Raw genomic sequence first — 13,058 nt, forward strand, 5'->3', positions numbered from 1 at the left:
TTTATTTTTTTGACAGTATTAAGAGGGTGAGAGTGGGAGAGAGAAAGAAAGAAGATCACACCAGCTGTGAAGTCCCTCCCCCCACAGGTGGGGGCCTTGGGCTTGAACCTGGGTCCTCATCTACGATAATGTGTGTCGTACTAGCTTTGCAACCACAAAACTGCTTTGTTGTTTTATGTTTGCTTTTCAAAATCTTGCTGTCTCCCTCTGATACTTTAGATGTCGATGAAATTCAGTTGGGGAAATAAGTGTCATTGGGTTGGTAGGAGAGGTGAAAGTCCGGACAAAAAGTTTTATCCTCTGGCCTTCAACTTCAGAACTAAGGCTTCTCAGTCCATATTCTGCATCTCAGAAAGAGCCCTGGCCTTGCCTCAGTGCCCCCGGCAAACCCAGGTATGGCCATATCCAGTTCCCTGTCTTGGTTCCGTAACCCGGCAACCTCCCAGCAGCACCTGGCAGACTCAGGACACCTGTCAGGTTCATTCACTCGGTAAGGAGCCAGCGGGCTTGGACAACAGCTTTGAGCAGACTGACTATGGAATATGTAGTGGCCTTCTTCAAGTGCTTCTAACCCTCCCCTGTGAGTCCTTTCTCTGACTTCTCATCACTGCCATGTCCAGTGGGCTTCGGACTTTCACTCAGTTGCCATGGATTTGTTTTTTAATATTTATTTTATTTATTTTGTCTCTTTGTTGCCCTTGTTGTTTTTATTGCTGTGGTTATTGATGCCATCATTTTAGATAGGACAGAGAAAAATGGAGAGAGGAGGGGAAGACAGGGAGGAGGAGAGAAAGACAGACACCAACAGACCTGCTTTACCACCTGTGAATTGATTCCCCTGCAAGTGGGGAGCAGGGGGCTTGAACTGGGATCCTTATGCCAGTCCTTACGCTTTGCACCACCAGCGTTTAACCCACTGCACTACTGCCCGGCTCCCTGCCATGGATTTTTTAAAATACATTTATAAAAAGGAAACATTGACAAAAACCCTAAGATAAGAGGGGTACAGCTGTATACAATTCCCACCACCAGAGCTCTGTATCCCATCTCCTCCCCTGTTAGCTTTCCTATTCTTTATCCCTCTGGGAGTATGGACCCAGGGTCATTGTGTTATGCAGAAGGTGGAAGGTCTGGTTTCTGTAATCACTTCCAGGCTGAACATGGGCACTGATAGATCGATCCATACTCCCAGTCTGCCTTTCTCTATCCTTAGTGGGGAGAGGTTTTGGGGAAGTGGAGCTCCAAGACACATTGTTGGGGTTGTCTGTCCAGGGAAGTCTGGTTAGCACCATGCTAGCATCTGGAACCTGAAAAGAGAGTTAACATACAAAGCCAAACAAGTTGTTGACTAATCATGAACCTAAAGAGTTGCCACCAATTTCACAGGAGTGAGAAGGAAGTTCATAGCCATACAAGCACACATTAGGAAACAAGGAAAATCACAAATAAAAAGCCTGATTGCACATCTTAAATACCTAGAAAAAGAAGAAAGGAACTCTAAAACAACCAGAAGGACAGAAATAACTAAAATTAGGGCAGAAATAAAAAACATTGAAAATAAGAAAACCATACAAAAGATCAATGAAAGTAAATGTTGGTTGTTTGAAAGAGTGAACAAAGTCAACACACCTTTAGCCAGACTCAGTAAAACAAAAAAGGCAATAGACCAAAATAAATCAGATCAAAAATGAAAGAGAAGATATCACAACAGACACCCCAGAAATTCAACACATCATGTGAGGCTTCTATGAACAGCTCTATGCCACCAAGCTAGAGAACCTGGAAGAAATGGACAATTTCCTAGATACTACCAACTTCCAAAATTAAGTAAAGAGGAAGTTGATCTACGCCGATGACATTTGCTGTGCAACTCAGGCATCCAAGTTCGACATCCTCGAGGAAACACTCACGAAAGACATGTCTCTGATATATGATTACTGTAAAAAATGGCGACTAATCCCTAGCACTGCAAAAACGGTATCATCTGTTTTCCATCTACACCATGCCTCGGCCTCGCATGACGTGAAACTTGATGATACAAGAATCCAGCATGAAGCCCAGCCAGTCTATCTTGGCATTACTCTCTATCGCACTCTGTCATTTCACGAACATCTCATAAAAACTGCAGCAAAGATGGGCGCGAGGAACAACATCATTGCAAGACTGGCCAGTTCCTCATGGGGCGCGAGCGCTTCCACACTACGATCATCATCTCTGGCATTATTTTATTTCACTGCAGAACACTGTGCTCCAGTATGGTTCCCTAGCCCCCATGTCCACTTGGTCGATTCCAAATTATATTCTTCCATGAGGATAATTTCTGGAACCATCCATTCCACCCCGGTTCCATGGCTGCCAGTTCTTAGCAACATCGCCCTGGCAGATATTCGTCGGGATGCGGCATCATCTAAGTTCATTTTCCACATCTACGCTCGACCGGACCTGCCAATATACACGGATATCTTCGCCCACCCTGTCCAACACTTGACGTCTCGACATCCAATCTGGTCTCCTACGCCTACACTGAACTTCTCTGTTCCAGACTCTTGGAAACAGAGTTGGCAGTCAGCTGAGGTAAAGAACAAACACCTCATCACAGACCCCTGCAAGTGTCAACCCGACTTTGACCTAGCACGTTATGATTGGGCCCTCCTCAATCGCTATTGAACAGGCCATGGCCGGTGCGGCCCTATGTTCCACCGCTGGGGAGCCAGAGACGACCCGAACTGCCCCTGTGGCTCCAGACAGACTATGACCCACATAGTCAACGACTGCCACCTCTCCAGATTCAAAGGAGGTCTCGAAACTTTACATCAGGCTCAACCTGATGCTGTTAACTGGCTACGGAAGAAGGACAAATGCTAGAAGAAGAAGAAGAAGTAAAGAGGAACTAGATAACATGAACAGGCCCATTACACCTAATGAAATTGAAACAGTTATCAAAAACCTTCCCAAAAATGAAAGTCCTGGACCAGATGTTTTTACAAATGAATTCTACAAAACCTCCAAAGAACTAATATCTCTACTTTTAAAAGTCTTCCAGAAGATTGAAGACACTGGAATGCTCCCTTCCAGATTTTAAGAAGTCAAGATCACTTTGATACCAAAACCAGACAGGGACACAACCAAAAAAAGAAAACTACAGACCTATATCTCTGATGAAAATAGATGCTAAAATATTGAACAAAATTCTAACTAACAAGATGCAGCAGTATATTAAACAGATTGTTCATCATGACCAAGAGGGGTTTATCCCAGGCATGCAAGGTTGGTTTAATACATGTAAATCAATCAATGTGATCCACCACATCAATTAAAGCAAGACCAAAAACCACATGGTCATATCAATAGATGCAGAGAAAGCCTCTGACAAAACCCAACATCTCTTTTTGATCAAAACACTACAAAAATGGGAATAGATGGAAAATTCCTGAAGATAATGGAGACTATATCTAGAAAACCTACAGCCAATATCATACTCAATGGTGAAAAACTGGAAGATTTTCCCCTCAGATCAGTTACTGGACAGTGACGCCCACTATCACCATTACTATTGAACATAGTGTTGGAAGTTCTTGCCATAGCAATCAGGCAGGAGCAAGAATTCAAGAGATACAGATTGGAAGAGAAGTCAGACTCTCCCTATTTGCAGATGACATGATATTATACATAGAAAAACCTAAGGAATCCAGCAAGAAGCTTTTGGAAATCATCAGGTAATACAGTAAGATGTCAGGCTACAAAATTAACATTCAAAAGTCAGTGGCATTACTCTATGCAAACACTAAGTTAGAAAAAGATGAAGTCCAGAAATCAATTCCTTTTGCTATAGCAACAAAAACAATAAAATATCTAGGAATAAACCTAACCAGAGAAATGAAAGACTTGTATATTGAAAATTATGATTCACTACTCAAGGAAATTGAAAAAACACAAAAAAGTTTAAAGATATCCTATTTTCAAGGGTTAGAAGAATTAACATCATCAAAATGAATATACGACCCAGAGCCATATACAAATTTAATGCTATCCCCATCAAGATACCAACCACAATTTTAGGAGAATAGAACAAATGCTACAAATGTTTATCTGGAACCAGAAAAGACCTAGAATTGCCAAAACAATCTTGAGAAGAAAGAACAGAACTGGAGGCATCACACTCCCAGATCTCAAATTGTATTATAGGGCCATTTTCATCAAAACTGCTTGGTACTGGAACATGAATAGACACAGTGCCCAGTGGAATAGAATTGAGAGCCCAGAAGTAAGCCCCCACACCTATGGACATCTAATCTTGACAAAGGTGCCCAGACTATTAAATGGGGAAAGCAGAGTCTCTTCAACAAATGGTGTTGGAAAAAATGGGTTGAAACATGCAGAAGAATGAAACTGAACCACTATATTTCACCAAATACAAAAGTACATTCCAAGTGGATCAAGGACTTGAATGTTAGACCAGAAACTATCAGATTCTTAGCAGAAAATATTGGCAGAACTCTTTTCTGCATAAATTTTAAAGACATCTTCAGTGAAACAAATCCAATTACAAAGAAGACTAAGGCAAGCATAAACCTATGGGACTACATCAAATTAAAAAGTTTCTGCACAGCAAAAGAAATCACTACCCAAACCAAGAGACCCTCACAGAATGGGAGAAGATCTTTACATGCCATAAATCAGACAAGAGGCCAACAACCAAAATATATAAAGAGCTTGCCAAACTCAACCACAAGAAAACAAATGACCCCACCCAAAAATGGGGAGAGGTTATGGACAGACTATTCACCACAGAAGAGATCCAAAAGGCCAACAGACATGAAAAAAATGCTCCAAGTCTTTGATTGTCAGAGAAATGCAAATAAAGACAACAATGCCAAGGGGAGTCTGATAGACAAGATTCTGGAGGGGTCAACCATCCATGCTCAAACATGCATTAGACCCACAACAGAGGACCTAGTGGTGGTTGTATTGTTATATGGAAAACTGGGAACTGTTGTGCATGTACAAACTATTGTATTTATGTCAACTGTGAAACATTAATTCCTCAACAAAGAAATTTAAAAAAAATAGTTGCCATGGATTTTAAAACTCATCACCCCACCATACTGTGAGTCTGGAGTCTGCCACCCTCACGTCTTGTGACTTTAACGTCCACTCTGTAGAGACAGAAGGACAGGCAAAACCGAGGGAAAGGCCCAGAGTGAGAGCAGCTGACTGAGGCTCCAGTCCTCCAGCACAGCCAGGCAATCGCCGTCCTTGGAGGAGGGCTGTGGGTCCTGGTGTCTTTGCGTTTGCATCTGCCCTGGGCTGGGTGTACTGGGAGCTCCCTTTGACATCTGACAACTAAATCAGCAGAACCTCTGAGAAGCCATGTTGAGGGGCCTCAGAACTCATCTGCACACAGACAGGGAGGCTATGGGGAGCCCGGGAACAGCAGAACAGCAGGCAGAAAGGAGCACCGGGGCCTAAGTGGTGATAATGGGACACATTCATCACTCAGCTCCTGAGATTCACATTAGAGGCAGACAAATCAGGAGGGTTGCAGACCTGGAAGAGCAAAGACTCCTTCGGAAGCAATGGAACATGGATAGCTGCCATCAATCTTCCGCCCCTGATGACTCACTCATCAAGGTGGTTATTAATTTAGTCCTTTCACAGGGCTTGCCTTTTGAGAACGTAGACAGTTCAGGAAGGAAGGGCAATCATACACAGTGACTTTGGTTCATAATCAGAGGAATACAGAGACTACATATCTTACCGGTTAAGATGCAGAAGGGTACGGCTGAGTGCTGGCTGGCTCCATAGAGTGAGCATGTCAACCAGATGAGAGGACCAGGTTCAAGTCCCCAGCCCTAACCAGTCAACAAACTGTGGGAAAGTATTATAGGGCTCTCTCTCTCTCTCTCTCTCTCTCTCCCTCTGTGTGTGTGTGTGTGTATGTGTGTCTGTTTCTCTCTCTTTGTCTTTCATCATCTATAGAAAAAAAAAAAAAAAAGGGAAAATGGTCCCCAGGAATGATGGAGCCCTGGGAGCTCCCAGCCCATTGATATGCTGGTGGCAAAAATGTGAAGGTTGGGGGGAAGTGATGGTATGCCTGGTTGTGCTCACATTACACTTTGTAAGGACCTGGGTTCAAGCCCCTGGTCCCCACCTGCAGGGGGAGAGCTTTGCAAGTGATGAAGCAGGTTTGCAGGTGTCTCTTTGTCTCTCTCCCTCTCTATCTCCTTGTTCCCTCTCAGTTACTCTGTTTCTACCCAATAAATAAATAGATTTTTTAAATATTTAAAACATGAAGTGGGGCTCCACAGAAGCTGTTCTAGATCAGAAAACAGAGGACTTGCAGCACTAGGATCTGAGAGGCACATTCCAACTCAATAAAGGGGAAAGGAACCAGGCGGTGGCACAGCTGGCTAAGTGCACATACCACCATGGTGTGCAAGAACCTGGGTTCAAGCCCCCCCAGAACCCACCAGCGGGGGAAAGTTTCACAAGTGGGGAAACAGGGCTTCAAGGGCCTCTTTGTTTCTTTCTGTCTTTATATCTCCCTCTTCTCTCAATTTCTGTCTCTACCCAATAATACATAAATACATGCATAAATATAAAAATAAAGGTGAATTAAAGAATGAAAAGTGAAGGCTACACAGGGAAGAGAGGAAAAATGAGGGGATGTAAAGAGGTCTGGGCTGGCCTACACTTATTGAGGCTTTCAGGATGATGCAGGAAAAAACTGTGAAGTATGTTCCATATGCTTCTGGCTAAAGGCCCTCGGAGAAGACTCCAGGAATCTTGTTGGACTTTTCGGTGGGGAGGCCTCTTTCCAGGCAAAAACTTTAGAGCTTACCTGCTCTGTTGTGCACCAGATGCAAGGGGCCTAGAAGAAATGTCCTGGGGCAGCAAGGGTGAGCAGCCGGGTCTTACCCTGTGTAAGTAGCAAAAGATGTACCAGGGATCACCAGGGGGATGTGCTGTGCACAAAATCCATTTATTAAACAGCAAAGCAGGGTTTATAAGGGGTCACAGGAGGAAGTATCATGTGCATACTATATATAGTAGGGAGGCAAAGGGTCTGGGGGAGGGTCAGGACTTTTCTAGTAATTTTTGAGCAAGAGGTTTAATGGTTAAAGGAATGAGAAAGCAAGGTTATCAGTAACCAGCAGCCAGAGGGCGGTCCTGAGGGCAAAGAGAAGATAGATCAGATATAACCAAAGGAATGGAATGGATGGGAAAGTAGGGAGGGGACTTTCAGACAAAACAATGATTATGTAGATAATAAGGGAGTGGGCTATTGTGAGGCAGGGAGGCTGATAGGCGGGGCAGACCCTGGAGGCCATGTCCTTCCTTGATCCAGCTCTTAGTAGAGAGAGACTGATAGGATTGGTTGTGCCCCTCAGGCCCTCACTTTTCTATGGGGGGTGGGGGGGAGTCCCCGCCAAGCTCTACCGTATCCTCGCAATTCCTTACAGAATCTGTGCTCGCCCTTTCTCCATACTCAGCTCTTTGACACTGAGCAAGACTATTCACCTCATTGAAATTGCCTCATTGTTTCCCTCTGGTGTCTCTTGGGTCCCAAGAAGGTGTTACTTTATTGCTCCAGGCTGACTCCTTCAGGAGGAGAAAGAAAGAGGGGGAGAGAGAGAGAAAGAGAGAGAGAGATCGGATGTCTGGGCTTCCCCTGTGGCATAATACTCCATGTTCTGTGCCAAGGTTCAAATCTGGACTATGTGCATCACAAAGCAGGTGCCCAACCCAGTGAGCTACCTCATGGCCCCACAGAACTGCTGCTTCACCAGTGAAGTGAGACAGGGCACCAACCTGCTCTTAACAGGGTGTCAGCAGGTGCAACTAGCATCTGTAGTGTGAGGACTTGCACCAGCATCTCTGCAGAGCTGGTTCAGATCTACACAAGAAGCAAAAGGAAACCAGTGAACAACTGGGCCAAAGAATGGAACAGTTTTCTAAAGAAGAGATACACGTGGCCCACAGACACATAAAGAAATGCTCCACTTCATTTCTCATGAGAGACATGCAAATCAAAACTACAGTGAGCTTCCATCTCACACCTGAGAGAATGGCCTCCATCAACACACCAGGACATGACAGGTGCTGGAGAGGTTGGGGAGAAAAGGGAACTCTGCTCCACTGCTGGTGGGGATGCAATCTGGGGCAGCTGCTTGGAGACTGTGGACAGTCCTTAAACAAGTACAAATGGAATCACCTTATGACCCAGCAATACCACTCTTGGGCATCGATCCAGTGGACACCCAAACACTAATTTGAAGGGACACATGTAGCCCTGTGTTCATAGCTGCGTTATTCACAATAGCCAGAGTGGAAGCAGCCTAGATACCCACCAACAGATGACTGGATAAAGAAGCTGTGGGATATATACTCCATGGAATATTACTCTGTCATCAAAAGTGATGATACTGTGTGATTTGAGACAAAATGGATGTCACTGGAGGTGACAACGCTTAGCAAAATAAGAAAAGAGATGAAAGACAACGACCAGATGGTTTTACTCATATACGGAATCTACAGCTCTGATCTACATGAACTTGCTAAAAAATGAAAAATCCAAACAACACAGATGCCAGCAGTTTGTAAGACTGCTGAGAACAATGGTGGTTCTCTTTGGGAGGTGGGAAGGTGGGGACACAGAGCTATGATGGTGTCTGTGGTGTGCAACTAGACACTGTCATCTTACAATCTTGTAACCAACTATTAATAATGAAAAAGTATAAAAGAATTTCTTACAGTAACTCTCTAACTGAGGTTTTATTATTATTCCTATTGCACAATGGTAATACTTTTACAGAGCAATATTATTAATAATTATCAAAAATCTATAATAATCACAATATAGATAGTTAATAATTATAGAAGAACAAGGCATAGGTAGACAGCATAATGGTTATGCAAAGAGACTCTCATACCTGAGGCTCCAAATTTCCTGGCTCACCCCCCTCACCACCATAAGCCAGAGCTGATTAGTGCTCTGGTAAATAAATAAATAAATAAATATAATAAAACAAAAATAATTTCATAAGGACAATTTTTAGAAAGTTTCAATTAGCCAAAGTAGACATGATTTCCCTTACCAATGATGTCCTTAAAATTCCACCAAATTTTTTAAAATTCTAGATAAGTACTGCGCTGTGGAGATTTCTGTAGAAACAGAGTTATCAAATCAGTGGGGTTTATAGTCAACAATATTTCTACACCTTTCCCATACTTGGGAGCTACTCAGTCCCATAATGCAGCTTTCTAACCCTTTTTACAGCCATGACATCATCTTCCCAGACAATAACTTGGGTTCACCTGCAAAACAGATGTCAAGCTGAGAGGAAAAAAAAACTAGTATAGTCATGGGCCCTTTGGAATAGAACCAAAATAGGCCCACAAGCTACCGACAAAAAGGAGACCCTAAGTCTTTAAATCTTCATCTACTCTATTCCAGCACTTAGATCCATGTTTAGTGCTGGCACTCACATGAGGTGAATTCCAGCAATGAAGGTAAACTGACCAGTTCTCTCTTGCTCGTTCAAGAGATGACACGAAATAGAGACAAGAGACACCGGGGATAATTGAGGCACTCTCATTTAATGGAAGACAGACTTGGGTTTAAATAGGGATTCAGACAAAGAACATATTTCAAACATGTCAGAAATTACAGGTTTCTTAAAGGTCAGCTTGCCCCTATGGTAGGGGGCTGATATGACAGGAATTGATGAGATACATAAAGGTCAAAACAATTATTCTCCATTATGCAAGCAACTTAATTATTCAAAGGTCTTTGAGAGAAACATAGGGGTTAAGTCAGCAGGGTGAGATAGAGAGAAGATAAACAAGCTTGATAGATATCAGAAGGCTATTAGGAAATAACGTTTGGAGTTTCACTGACTGAAGTCAAGGAGGTGTTTGATGGAGTATGCTTTCTCTAGTGATCAAAAGTGAGGTGATTGTGTGAACTCTGGGTGACTATGTGAACTTTAAATAAACCTTAAGGCAGGCAGCCATGTGGCCTGCAGTTAATGGGGAGAGGCCGCGAGGTTTCTGTGGACTTGAGTGTCCAAAAGGGAAGAACTAAGTCTGAGAGTCTGTTTTTCCCCTTTGCTCATCTCAGTTGAGAGAGACTAACAAGGGGGTATCTTCTCAGACCTCCATCCAAGGATGGGGGGAGTTTTCCCTAAGCTCTATCAAGCTTACACATAGCCCCACAGTTTAGTCAACAATTTGTTTGGCTTTATATGTTAACTCTCTTTTTAGCAACCAGGTTCCAGATGCCACCATGATGCCAACTGACTTCCCTGTACAGACAGCCCCAACAATGTGCCCTGGAGCCCTGACTCCCCAGAGCCCCCCCCCCACTAGAGAAAGAGAGAGACAGGCTGGGAGTATGGATCCACCTGTCAATGCCCATGTTCAGTGGGGAAAGCCTGACCTTCCACCTCCTGCACCCCATAATGACCCTCGGTCCATACTCCCACAAGGTTAAACGTAGGGAAGCTATCAGGGGAAGGTATGGGATACGGAGGTCTGGTGGTTGGAATTATGTGGAGTTGTACCCCTTTTATCCTATGGCTTTTGTCAGTGTTCCCTTTTTATAAATAAAAAGTAAAAAGAAGAAGAAAGAGAGTTATCTGTGCTGAGTTCCTGTGTGAGCTGAATGAGGCGGGGAAGGAGGTTGTAGTTTGTGCAGATACAAGCCAACCTGGGCCATGGAGACCTAAGATGACAACATGCATTATGACTGCAAGACTAACCACCACCACGTAACTCTTGAGAGAGAGGGTTGCACACGTAGGTTATAATTGGTTGATTTGCTGGGAAGCAGAAAGGGGGTTTTCTAAGTCTGCAGGGATTCTCAGTAAGGTAGTGCTGGAGTTGCTGGAAGAGCTTTCTATGGTCATGTCAGCTCAGAGGCAGTGAGAGGAATCAATCAAATCCTGCTTCCCCTTCCTGCACTCTTGGTGAAAGGGAATGGCAGGAGACCACCAAGGTGAGGGGAGTTTCTCTGTTCTCTTTGTAGTGAGGCTCTTTTCACATCAAAGCAAGCATATCTGTCATTTCTTTCCAAATTCAAGATGGTGCATTGGTTATCATGTGTAAAAATCCCCAGGAAACTAAAGAAATAGTTCAAAATACTGTGAAAATTCAGAATTCAGGTCATTGGGCATCAGTTCCTACCTTTACCCAAATTTGCACTGCAGTATCAACCATCCCTGAATATTTTTTAAAATATTTATTTTATTTATTTATTCCCTTTTGTTGCCCTTGTTGTTTTATTGTTGTAGTTATTATTGTTGTTGTCGTTGTTGGATAGGACAGAGAGAAATGGAGAGAGGAGGGGAAGACAGAGAGGAGGAGAGAAAGATAGACACCTGCAGACCTGCTTCACCGCCTGTGAAGCGACTCCCCTGCAGGTGGGGAGCCGGGGTTCAAACCGGGATCCTTATGCCGGTCCTTGTGTTTTGCGCCACCTGCGCTTAACCTGCTGCGCTACAGCCCGACTCCCCATCCCTGAATATTTTATGCCCCTGAATTTGTAGCAGTCTTGTAATAAATTGGTGCTATTGTTTCAAAAAGGGACCATGTTACTGTATGACTTTGGGTTGACAAATTAGATCTTGAAGGGCAAACCCAATTATTCACTAGCTTTTTTTTTACTAGATATATAATACTGATTTACAAAATTTTAAGACAACAGGGTGTAATTCCACACTATTCCCACCACCAGAGTTCTGTGTCCCCATTCCCTCCACTGGAAACTGCAGTAGTTCTCCCAAGGTCACAGATATGAGTTGACTATTATTTCTATAACTATCTATATTTATAGATATTTTCCCTTTGTTTTTTTTCTTATGGCCCTGCCTTCTCTTCCTTTCTATGTCGCACCTACACCTATTACTACTTCTGAATGTCCTTCCTTTATTCCTTGTCTCTCTCTGGGTCCCTCCACACCCCCAGCCTGCTTCTCTCTTACCCTAGTGGGACAGGGCTCTGGAGAGGTGAGGATCCAGGACATATTGACAAGGTCGTCTGCCCATGGAAGTCAGGATGGAATCATAGTAGCATCAGCAACTTAGTGCCTGAAAGGTGGTAAGATATAAAATAGTACAAAATATTCAATAACAGGAACCAAAAATTAGGAATAAAGCAGATAAGAATAAGCATCTTGGTGTGGAAAGAAGCAAGAAAGTCTACTTCAGGAGCCCGTAACTTTAGTAATTTTTGCCTGATCCATCCAACATGGAGGCAATACCATCTGTTAAGATGGTGTCAGAATTGAGAGTAAGGCTGGAAAGCTAAATTAGGGGCTGGGCGGTGGCACACAAGGCTAAGCGCACATAGTACAAGATTCAAAGACCCAAGCAGGGATCCCGGCTCAAACCTCCAGCTCTTCATCTGCAGGGGTGACACCTCACAAGTGGGGAAGCACGTCTGTGGGTGTCTATCTATCCCCTTTTCTGTCTCCCCCTTCCTTCTTAATTTCTCTCTGTCCTATCCAATAAAAAAAAATGGAAAAAATGGCTACCAGGAGCAACGATTCATAGTGCTGGCACCAAACCCCAGTGCTGGAGGCAAAGGAGAAAGAAAGAGAGAAAGAGAGAGAGAGAGAGAAATAAAGAATGAAAGAGAAAGAAAGGAAGGAAGGAAGGAAGGAAGGAAAAAGAAAGAAAGGAAGAAAGAAAGAAAGAAACATAGGCTAAATTAGGGCAGAAAGTAGCTCTCAAACTTGAAGAACATAAATACAATTAACTGTTTATCCTATAAATCTGACCCAGCACCCATATCTATTCACAATCAGCAAAGGAGTCTGTGTAACTTCTGAGTCCCTGTCAGTCTGAGCTCACAGTCCAGGGTCACAGCTGGGAACATTCTAGACTGCTCTCATGTCAGCACTTCAGTCTTCCTTGAGGGGCAGAGCAGGCTGAGCAGCCTCCCTTCAGAGAGTGGGGAGTCCCCACCATGGCTGCTGTGCAGTGAGGGCAGGTCCTGGGGAGGCCACAGGAGGGCTTGTGCTGACGTACCTGATGGAGATGACCAGTGATGGTGGA

Source organism: Erinaceus europaeus, chromosome 3 (assembly GCF_950295315.1).
Source record: "Erinaceus europaeus chromosome 3, mEriEur2.1, whole genome shotgun sequence".
In the NCBI taxonomy this organism is placed as follows: domain Eukaryota; kingdom Metazoa; phylum Chordata; class Mammalia; order Eulipotyphla; family Erinaceidae; genus Erinaceus; species Erinaceus europaeus.